The 10,084-nt window shown below is 34.9% G+C and overlaps 1 long non-coding RNA gene across 1 annotated transcript; it reads left to right on the top strand.

The window, feature by feature from the left end:
- The first annotated feature begins 7,179 nt into the window (after positions 1-7,179).
- Positions 7,180-9,444, top strand: LOC128237473 (uncharacterized). The gene is made up of 2 exons (XR_008261612.1): positions 7,180-7,264; positions 8,279-9,444. It is a non-coding gene; the product is annotated as an uncharacterized LOC128237473 (long non-coding RNA).
- Positions 9,445-10,084: the final 640 nt, after the last annotated feature.

The following is a 10,084-nucleotide window of genomic DNA, read 5'->3' as shown; positions in this document are numbered from 1 at the left end:
CTAGAAATGCATCACGGGCGCACACAGACGTGAACAAACTGTCAAGTTTATCGAGATTAAATCTTACAAGGTCGAAGGGTAGCTCTTTTTGAACCCGTGAAGAAACAATTAAATCCCAGAAACATGTCAAATGTTTGTCAAATGTTTGAATCTGAAGTTATAAGAGATATATTAAATGCAAAGCACATACGTCGTCTTTGCGTTTTGGGTCGTATGCAATAAAGTCAAAAACAATACTATATCTACACCACGACCTTGTTCCGTAAATTACCATTTAGTCAATTCACACCAAGTAGACGAGAGCTTTAATTATAGTCATACTGATTACTTCTTCTACAAACTGTTGTTTCATAGATTAAATTCATAAATATAAAATATGATAATAAGTTACTACTCCAGAAAGTGACTGTTAACATGAGTCTAAAAGCCACCGCATTCGCTATTGCGGTTGCAAATGTTGGATTTGGATATGAAGTAGTCACATAATCGAGAGAAATTACTTATACAAACTAAGAGTAAAAAATCAACATCTGACCGTAAAACACAGCACAAAATAGAACGTTTCAACACCTTAACAGAAACAGCATGGCTCCAAAGACACGATCGTTAAGTTCTTTTTATACCATTCCGCAGAGCATATGTTATTTGACAAGGGGAAGAAGGTCTACAGGCGTACATTTGGTGAATCTGCTAATGCAGCAATATAATAATACAGGAATGTCAATATGTCGAGGTGCCCATTAAAGAACGAGCTGTAACAGTGAACGAAAGTCGCCTGAATTTCACATGATCGTGCAAATATTTCCCGATCATTCTTCTTTGGTGAACGCATGAATGCCTTTTACCTTCGCATGGAATTTTATGAAAGTTACTAGTAACTTAAATACTTCATTCGTCATAGGCCGCTTATTAAGAGATTAAAGACAGATATTTTATTGCAATTGTCTGAATTTTTAGTCGCAAAAGACACCTATGCTGGCATAAGCGTCCTTATCTGGACTATATATTGGAACAGATGGTTGGATGCCACCTAAACTATATCATAAGGACACAGAGTCAAACATACCACATTTAGTAATGAGGGCTTCTGCAGATATATTTCATGTGGAATGCTCGGGTACTAAATCGTATCAGGAGGAAAATGCTTGACAATTCACAGCAAGATATAAATCATGACATTTCAGATTATAGAAATTAAAATGACCATAAAGCTCAGGTTCTTAGTCGAGCGACGAAAGCGAACGAGGAAATGCAAAGATGTGCTCTAAACATCCGTGTCATTGGAATTCAAGGACCACATTTGATTATTTTAATGTGGTAAGTGATACACTTATAGGTGAACAGAGGAACAACACAAACATGTGTTATGTGTTAGACCAAAAATTTCAAAGTGTTCTTAATAGATTGGGAAAGCAACCTCACTGCTCCTAGAATAAAAAAAAAACAGACCGAGAAACAAGTTCAAGGCTTGATTTTAGCAATACTGAACACGAATGACCACTTTCTGGAGAAGGCTTATTTGCTTGCGTACTTGACAAAACTATTTCCATACCTGTTTATTTACAAATATACATCGCTGAAACCAATGTCAAACTTATATAGAAATCTTCATCAGTAATCCAGAGGCGGTGTTGTATTTCCCCAAATAATTCTTGGGTAGGAGGAGGCCATCAAAAAACAAAAAAATAAGATGACAACGTATTAAGATTGGTAAATAAAACAAGAGGGTCCTGAAGGCCCTGTATCGCTCACCTGATCCAATTCAAGTGTGAAATAAGTGTTTTAAGGGCGAGGCCAATTGTGACAGGGGGGGGGGGAATAAGTGTTTTTCAGGGCGATGGAAAGTGCAACGAGATGGGACTCAATTAAAACAAATTAAGGACTATGCTACATGTTAAATATTAAAGTTGAGGGTATTACAGTTTGAGAGAATTTGAAATGTCAGTCTGGTTGTCTGCTACCTTAGAAAGAATGCGTTCTTGTCTTTGTTTGTACGATTTTATTTTCTGTTCTTGTTATGGTTGGAGTATAAACATGAAAATTGTTTCATTTAATTCAGAATGTATTTTAGCAGTGAGTGTGATTAAAACACTTGTTCTAGATGAAAATGCATGAAACATTGAAAACTTATTATACATACTCTTGACTACATCATGGAAGGACTTTTTTTATTAAATTACAGAGTATATTTTCAATAAATCTGCATATAATCATGAAGAATGGAATCAAAACATTTATACCTGCCGGAATTAAAAACATGTATTACTAAGATCCTTCCTAGTGACCAAGTTTTTTTATATCACGGATGACCCAGTTGCAAACCTTACCTTGCTGTAATAAGTACATTCTGACCAGGTTTCATATAGATAAGGAAGAAAATATGGCCTCAACAGTGTTTTAACAATGTTTTCTATGATTTGACTTCGTGACCTAGTTTTTGAACTCAGGTTACACAGTTTCAAACTTGACATAGACTTCATAAACACAAACATTCTGACATAGTTTCATGGTCATCAAAGAGAGAATGTAACCTCTACAGTTTACAAAGTTGTTCTATGATTTGACCTAGTGACCTGGTTTTTGACCTCTGATTACCCAGTTTCAAACTCTACCTAAAGATCATCAAGAATAACATTCTGATCAAGTTACATTAAGATATGGTCATAAATGTTGCCTCTAGAGTGTTAACATGCTTTTCCTATTATTTTACCTGGTGACCTAGGTTTTGACCGCACATAACCAAGATTCGAACTTGGCATAGACCTAATTAATATATACATTCTGACTAAGTGTCATGAACATACAGTCATAAATGTGACGTCTAGAGTGCTAACAAGCTTTTCCTATAATTTGACTTGGTGACCTAGTTTTTGACTGCATATGACCCAAATTTGAAATTGACTTAAAGATTATTAATGAAAACATTCTGACCCATTTTCATGAAGATAAAGTCATAAATGTGACCTCTAGAGTGTTAACAAGCTTTTCATTCAATTTGACCTGGTGACCTAGTTTTTGACTGCACATAACCCAGATTCGAACTTGACCTAGAGATCATTAAAATTAACATTCTGATTAAGTTTCCTGATGATACAGTGATAAATATGACCTCTACAGTGTTAACAAGCTTTTCCTTTAATTTAATCTGGTGACCTAGTTTTTAACCCCAGATGACTAAATATCGAACTCGTCCAAAATTTTATTGAGGGTAACATTCTTACCAAGTTTCATTACGATTGTGCCAATTTTGTGATCTCTACCCTGTTAACAGTCAAATTGTTGACGACGGACGACGACGGACGACTACGACGGACGACGGACACAGGGCGATCACAATAGCTCACCTGGAGCACTTCGTGATCAGGTGAGCTAAAAACATTCTCCCGTTTAGGGCTATTATTTTGTGAATAATTTTCTTAAATTGCAAGCCTTTAAAATTTCGATTCTATTTTTTGCAAAAAGAGAAAATATAATAACTTGATGTATTGCCTTTTGTGACGTTTGTACAGATAATTGAAGTTACTTTTTAAACCTTTTATTTTGACCCCCCGCCCCTCCCCCCTGAGGTGGAATGTTAAATTGAATCAGTAGTAATTGAGACACAGATAAATCGCAGTAGTCGCGGAATAATCAGCAATCAAATTGCTCATAGTTAAATACAACAAAGTCTATACCATGTCCGGAGGCAGTGTGGGACAAGTACAAGCTCCTAAAGAACACCATGGTGCATGACGAGACCTTAAGGTTGACTGTGACAGGTGTTTTGAACGGGTCGTTGGTGCGTTCAAAGCAGGAATGGATGACCTTGCCGTCATCGCTACCATCAGACTTCTGATTCCGGCGTCTTCTGCAGACTGTCAATACAGCAGTACTGTCAACAATGCCTTAACATGTATATCTGTCATTTAGCTGTGGCGTCAAAACCACAAGAACTGAGCAATTCACTAGATATGTCTGGCAGAAAAAAAACTAAAACTGGGCAGCCTTTGTTACTCAGTGCACATTCAGAGCATCTTGTTATTAGACAGTAGCCTAAAAAATATCATAAAGTCCAAAAATGTATCGGTTAGCTGTTAAATACTGCACAAAGCGTAAATTTGAGGCAGACAAATATTTTAAATGAAATACTTCTGTTAAAAGTATGTAAAAGAATTTGCCAAGCACCACTTGGTAATTTAGGCCTTAATTCAAATTTTAACTCAGTAACACGGCGGATTTTATATTATCAAACATCATCAAAGAAACACAAGAAAATAAAAAATGGCATTAAACTCCGTCACATTCATGGCAGATTGTCGGATGATGGCCTTATACGCCGACTGAAACGGACAATATGTGAAGTTGAATGCACACATTCACACACTTTCACATCCTAACTGTCACTGAGTAATGGCCTCACACTTTATCAATCAATCAATCAATCAATCAATCAGTCAAATACCAATGCACACCCACCTTGCAAACTATGACATCCTTTGAAAAAAATGAATCTTGCAGTCCGGTAGACGGTTTACTTAAGGGTCCTAAATAGCAACTCCAATTAGAAAAACATGTTGTTTATAGTAAAACAGGAAGATGTCCGCATTAAAACGAAGTCTATTTTGAATTGAATTAACATTAAGCCTGTTGGCTGGGGTAGCACATCGAAGTTCCCAAATGGACAATTAGAGAAACACGAATTGCAGCGCGTGTATGAGGTTGGGTCCCAAGGATATTTTGACGCAACGTACCATAGCAGTCTTGTGTGTTTGTTCACAAATCCGGACCACACAATACATTCTCAATTTACATGTTGTGTGCTGAAAAATTTCAGCTTTCCATGACACTCTTCAAAAAACCTATCCATGAATTGAAACATAAAACAAATAATTTTGAAGTTGCAGACAACAGTCAAAAGACCCGGAATTCTTGCACATAGTCAGGAGAAAGAATAATGTCGTAGTTTTAAAATTTAAATGAAATTCATAGCACACACGCTTTGATAAAAAACAGAAACTACACCATAAGACACTTTTGTTTGAATTCTCATTTCTGTACACTGCATATATCTCAGTTATCTCAAAATCTGTTTTCCGCTTCTAGGTCTCGGTCCACAACGAGATTATCTTCCTTGTTATTTGTAAAATTACTCCAGTTCACCACTTTATTATGAATTTACAGAAAAGATTTCAGCTTTGAAACTATTTTCCCACAAATTATGAACACTTTGTCTGTTCATTAAACACCAGAAAACTATATCAAGTTTTGTTTTTCTGCTATCGTCATTTCTTTACAGTCACTACCTTCAACGTCCATGTGACATAGTCATGGCCGCATCTGTCGGGACATCTCTGAATCCATCCACCCAAGACAGAGGCCCTGCAAAATATCATTTAAAATAGCCTTAATACACGAAGGGGAGAAACACTATTTGAACTACTGGAAGGAATACAACAACCCGGAAGCATTTCGTTGTGACCTACACCTTTAAGAAAATCTAAACTTCTTTATACATTCAAAAGTATTATTTGTCCTAACTCTTCGGTGTGTATCTAAGAAGGAATTACCTTTTTTGCTATAAAAATTGTACAGCAACAGCATTTTAAAGACAGTGATACTCATTCATGGAATAGGCCCTGGGACTGCTGCATTTTCTGAGAAATTGAGATTAGACTAAATTGTTTCTCCAGATATGATTTATTGATTGACATGAAATAAAATACATGCTACAGCGTTTATGATATACTGGCTCCTTATCCCTGATTGAGTCCATTTACTCCATTTAAATGTATTTTTGAGCTTTATGATAGAAGCACTTTGAATTTCAATACAAAACTATATTCATTTCACATTTTAAACAGTGATAGGTGCTGATACTGTCAGGGCAGTGGCGTGATAGAGAGCAATCGTGTCATTGGACATAACTTTTTTCTGATAATGTCAGCACAATCTACAAGTACTTTAAATTGCACGATGAATTAAGTACATGTACCTGCTCTGAGCAATACTTTCGAAAGTTTGTTTTTCTAGCAAGCTTTTGTAAAAAAATCTAGTAAATAATATCACCTTTTTCAGGCTTAACTTTACTTTACCACGCTGCAATTCTCATGTACGTAATGCTACTTACACTTAGCTGTTTAAAGTGTATACTTTTACTTTTTCTTAATTTATATTCTTAAAAGAACTAACCATTACACAGTAGTTGCCAATTAGCAGAACCGTGCACCTTTGCACGGACCGTACAGCAGGAAAACTTATATATAGTGCTCTTACACATCTGACTATTTTGTAATTGTCTGCAGGCAAAAAGATGGCATTTTTAAAAACATTTCCCATGTGTAAAACTTTTAGAACTAAATCATTGTTATTCATTGTTTATACGTTTTGGATGTTTGTTATTCGTGTCGGAAAAAAAGCTCATTGAGCTTATGGTTTTAATATCATATACTTGTCTTTGAATCAAGATTCTAAAAGTATCATGTATCCTGTCCGTGGTTAATGTTGAATGCCAGTCAAGTATGTTCAGCAAATAATAAAAACAATGAAATATACGCAATAACATTCAGCCCTGAGCCACTATTCTTTCAAGATCAATAAAGATTAAACGTAAGCAGGTACAAGAACATTTGTAATACAAAATTGCTTTTTTTAGGCCACATAATATTGATAATTCGTTTCGTGAATTAAACGCACCTATTTTTTCAAAATGCAAAACAATGGCAAAAAGTGTGCGACCGCAGCTATTTTTTCACCGCATGTTTTGTTGTACTGTTAGTAGCTTTTTGAAAGCTGAAGTTTCATCGGTTAAACGTTTGCCCCCCGCAGTGACTTCCCTTCACAAGTGTTCAAGAAGCAATGTTTAATTATCCCAAAACCAGAGAACGTATCAACATGAAAAGTATATCACCTATGCTAAATCTTCAAACAGGACCAGCATACAAAACGTTTATAAAGAAATCTCACAAAATATAAGAGAAATCCACAGTCCTAAATGTAAAGCTTGGAAACCAAACAATTGACTCCGTTTGTTCTGTATCGCAATGATCAAGGCTTACTCATGAAAATGAATACAAACTATTTTATTTCGCTCGCTCGCTCCAATTTTGATTTTTTTTTTTAAAATCCGTTCAACAAAAAAATAATATGCTATGGCCTTAAGATAGCTGAGTCGTTTGTCTTCAACAAAAAGTAAGTACTATTGGGAATTCCCACCAAATCTACGACGGAAATATTCGCCATTGAAATTTATGAATGTTGATTTAAAATTTCAATAAAAGCAGTACAAGTGAGTACGATTATCATTTAATTGTTTGCATTTGTTTATTTTGTATTGAAAACTTTTCCAAAACTAAAATCAGTGAAACATAATTTTGTATTAGTTTATGTACATGTATCATTTTATTTTCAAAACTGGTTGTTTATGACTTCTGATTGTCCATTTATATCCATACGTGTAGCCTAGATGGAGAAAATCTTAATAATATGAATCTTTTTTAGTCAACACCACTTGTGAAAAACAAGTTTTAATGTTTTAATGAGTTTCAAAAACGTGTCTGTTTCATGAAGCCCGACCGACAGTAGTTTTGTTTTACCGCCGACTGTTTAAGTTTTACCGACGACTGTTTTACGACTAACAAACCACAAAAAAAAGATCGCAAATTTTTATATTTAAGTTCAAAATTTGTGTTGTTAGTAACGGTTTAAGGCATAAAGCATTGATTTTCGAACGGAAATAAGCGAATATGCGATCTGATCTTTTGTTAGCAATCTTTTATCATTGGTTTGCAGATATTTACGCTAAAATTTCTTCTTTCCAAGACAAAAAATAAAAAAGTTGTTAAAACGTTAAATCTGTGAGAGTGCAGCTTAAAACATAGAAATGGCTGATGCCCTAATCAAATTAACCTTACTACATGCAAGAAAGCCATTTTACTTAATTTTCCATTTAGATTATTTTTAGAAATGTCATGTTGTTTTGTCTTTCTGATTCTGAATTGCAGTACAAGTAAACCACATTCACTTTATTCAGTGTATAATTTTGGCGTACATAAAATACAGCCTTAAATATAAGAAACAAGAGAACTAAATACAGATATAATCTGTACGAGTGATACAATAGTGGCTTTGAGTTTATTAAGTGCGGATATTTTGAATATATATGTACTGTATCGAATTACTTTTAGATAAATTCACCTAAATAAAAACAAGATACTGATGGAATATTCAGATATTTAAAAAGTTAAAGAAATACATATCAAAATGTCCTACCTACATATATCGCGGTACCCGTCTTTTTCAGCATGATTGGCGGATTCGTTTTCGTCTGTGTCCTGGCTGCTGCCTTGTATGTCGCATATACTGGATTTCCAATGCCTCAGGGAAGTAACCGCACATCTGATCATCATTATTTTGAGAGAGGAACCCGCCAATCTGGTCAACAAACCACAAGAAGATCTGGTTTCCACATTTCCGCTAATGTATCAATGGCAAGTCAGCAAACTGAGGAAACCGTAATACATGATCAGACGCGACCATATCCTCCGAGGGAAAGTGTCGTTGTTCGATCCAATACGCTTGCGCAAGGCTCCTTACAACACAATCAATAAACCAGTTCACGAGTTAATCCGTCCTGCAGTTCCATCGGCGGGGATATTAGGATAAACACTTTTAAGTATGTTTTAGAATAAACACTTTGTGCATCGGTGCGTGACTGTTTTCCGGTGACTATTTAATGGTTTTATACATATCTTTTCTTTAAAATCCAGCAGGAATATAGTAAGCATGAAGTTAATACCCATGACATTCTCTTCCTTACAAACATGCTTGCCCAAGCACCAGACTATTGTAAACATTGTAATAAATAAGCTCCCCATTAAGATAAAGTGCGCAAAAAGAACATTTTAGTTATTTGAAAAAGTTCAAAACAATGAATACGACACTATTCACTGTGGTATTTACAGAGTGGTCTAAAGGGAAATATTGTGGACTACGAAGATATCTACACGTGTGACAATGAATGTTATGTATACATGAATACATTTATCAAGGCATTTTAATGATACTAGGGCCTAAAAAAATGTTTGGTTAGGGTAACATCCTATTCAAAAATAGGTAGGGTAGGTAGGCTTTTTTGATTAGGCTTTATATAAGTTTGCCATTTTCATCATAGGATAATGGTGTTAAAGTTATCTTCTGTATAAGCATTTAAGATTTTCAACTTCAAAGTGAAAAGCAATCAAAAAAAGATAAATCTTCTTTTTTTTAGTTTTTTTTTTCAATCTGACTATAAAAACGGTAGGGTCGGCCCCTATATTGTAGGTAGGGTCGGGTAACCCGAACCAAATGTATTTTTTTAGGCCTAGTATTTATTCATATTATGAAGGAAAGTTTGTAAGGTGTTTCTTTGAGGCATGTCAGTTAAGTGCTTTAAACCTCAACCTGAATATACATTTTGTGAAAATATAATGTTTTTGGCTTATTTATTACTGATACCATAGCAGTTGGAAACATTGTCAAGTGCCGAACAATATACTGTTTTTGGCTTATTTATTACTGATACCATAGCAGTTGGAAACATTGTCAAGTGCCGAACAATATAATGTTTTTGGCTTATTTATTACTGATACCATAGCAGTTGGAAACATTGTCAAGTGCCGAACAATATACTGTTTTTGGCTTATTTATTACTGATACCATAGCAGTTGGAAACATTGTCAAGTGCCGAACAATATAATGTTTTTGGCTTATTTATTACTGATACCATAGCAGTTGGGAACACTGTCAAGTGCTGAACAATATAATGTTTTTGGCTTATTTATTACTGATACCATAGCAGTTGGAAACACTGTCAAGTGCCGAACAATATAATGTTTTTGGCTTATTTATTACTGATACCATAGCAGTTGGAAACATTGTCAAGTGCCGAACAATATACTGTTTTTGGCTTATTTATTACTGATACCATAGCAGTTGGAAACACTGTCAAGTGCCGAACAATATACTGTTTTTGGCTTATTTATTACTGATACCATAGCAGTTGGAAACATTGTCAAGTGCTGAACAATGTAATCTTTGAATCATCATAAGCAGGTTTTTCATATCATTG

Source organism: Mya arenaria, chromosome 1, assembly GCF_026914265.1.
Source record: "Mya arenaria isolate MELC-2E11 chromosome 1, ASM2691426v1".
Lineage (NCBI taxonomy): Eukaryota > Metazoa > Mollusca > Bivalvia > Myida > Myidae > Mya > Mya arenaria.
This window is presented reverse-complemented; position numbering and strand designations above follow the sequence as displayed.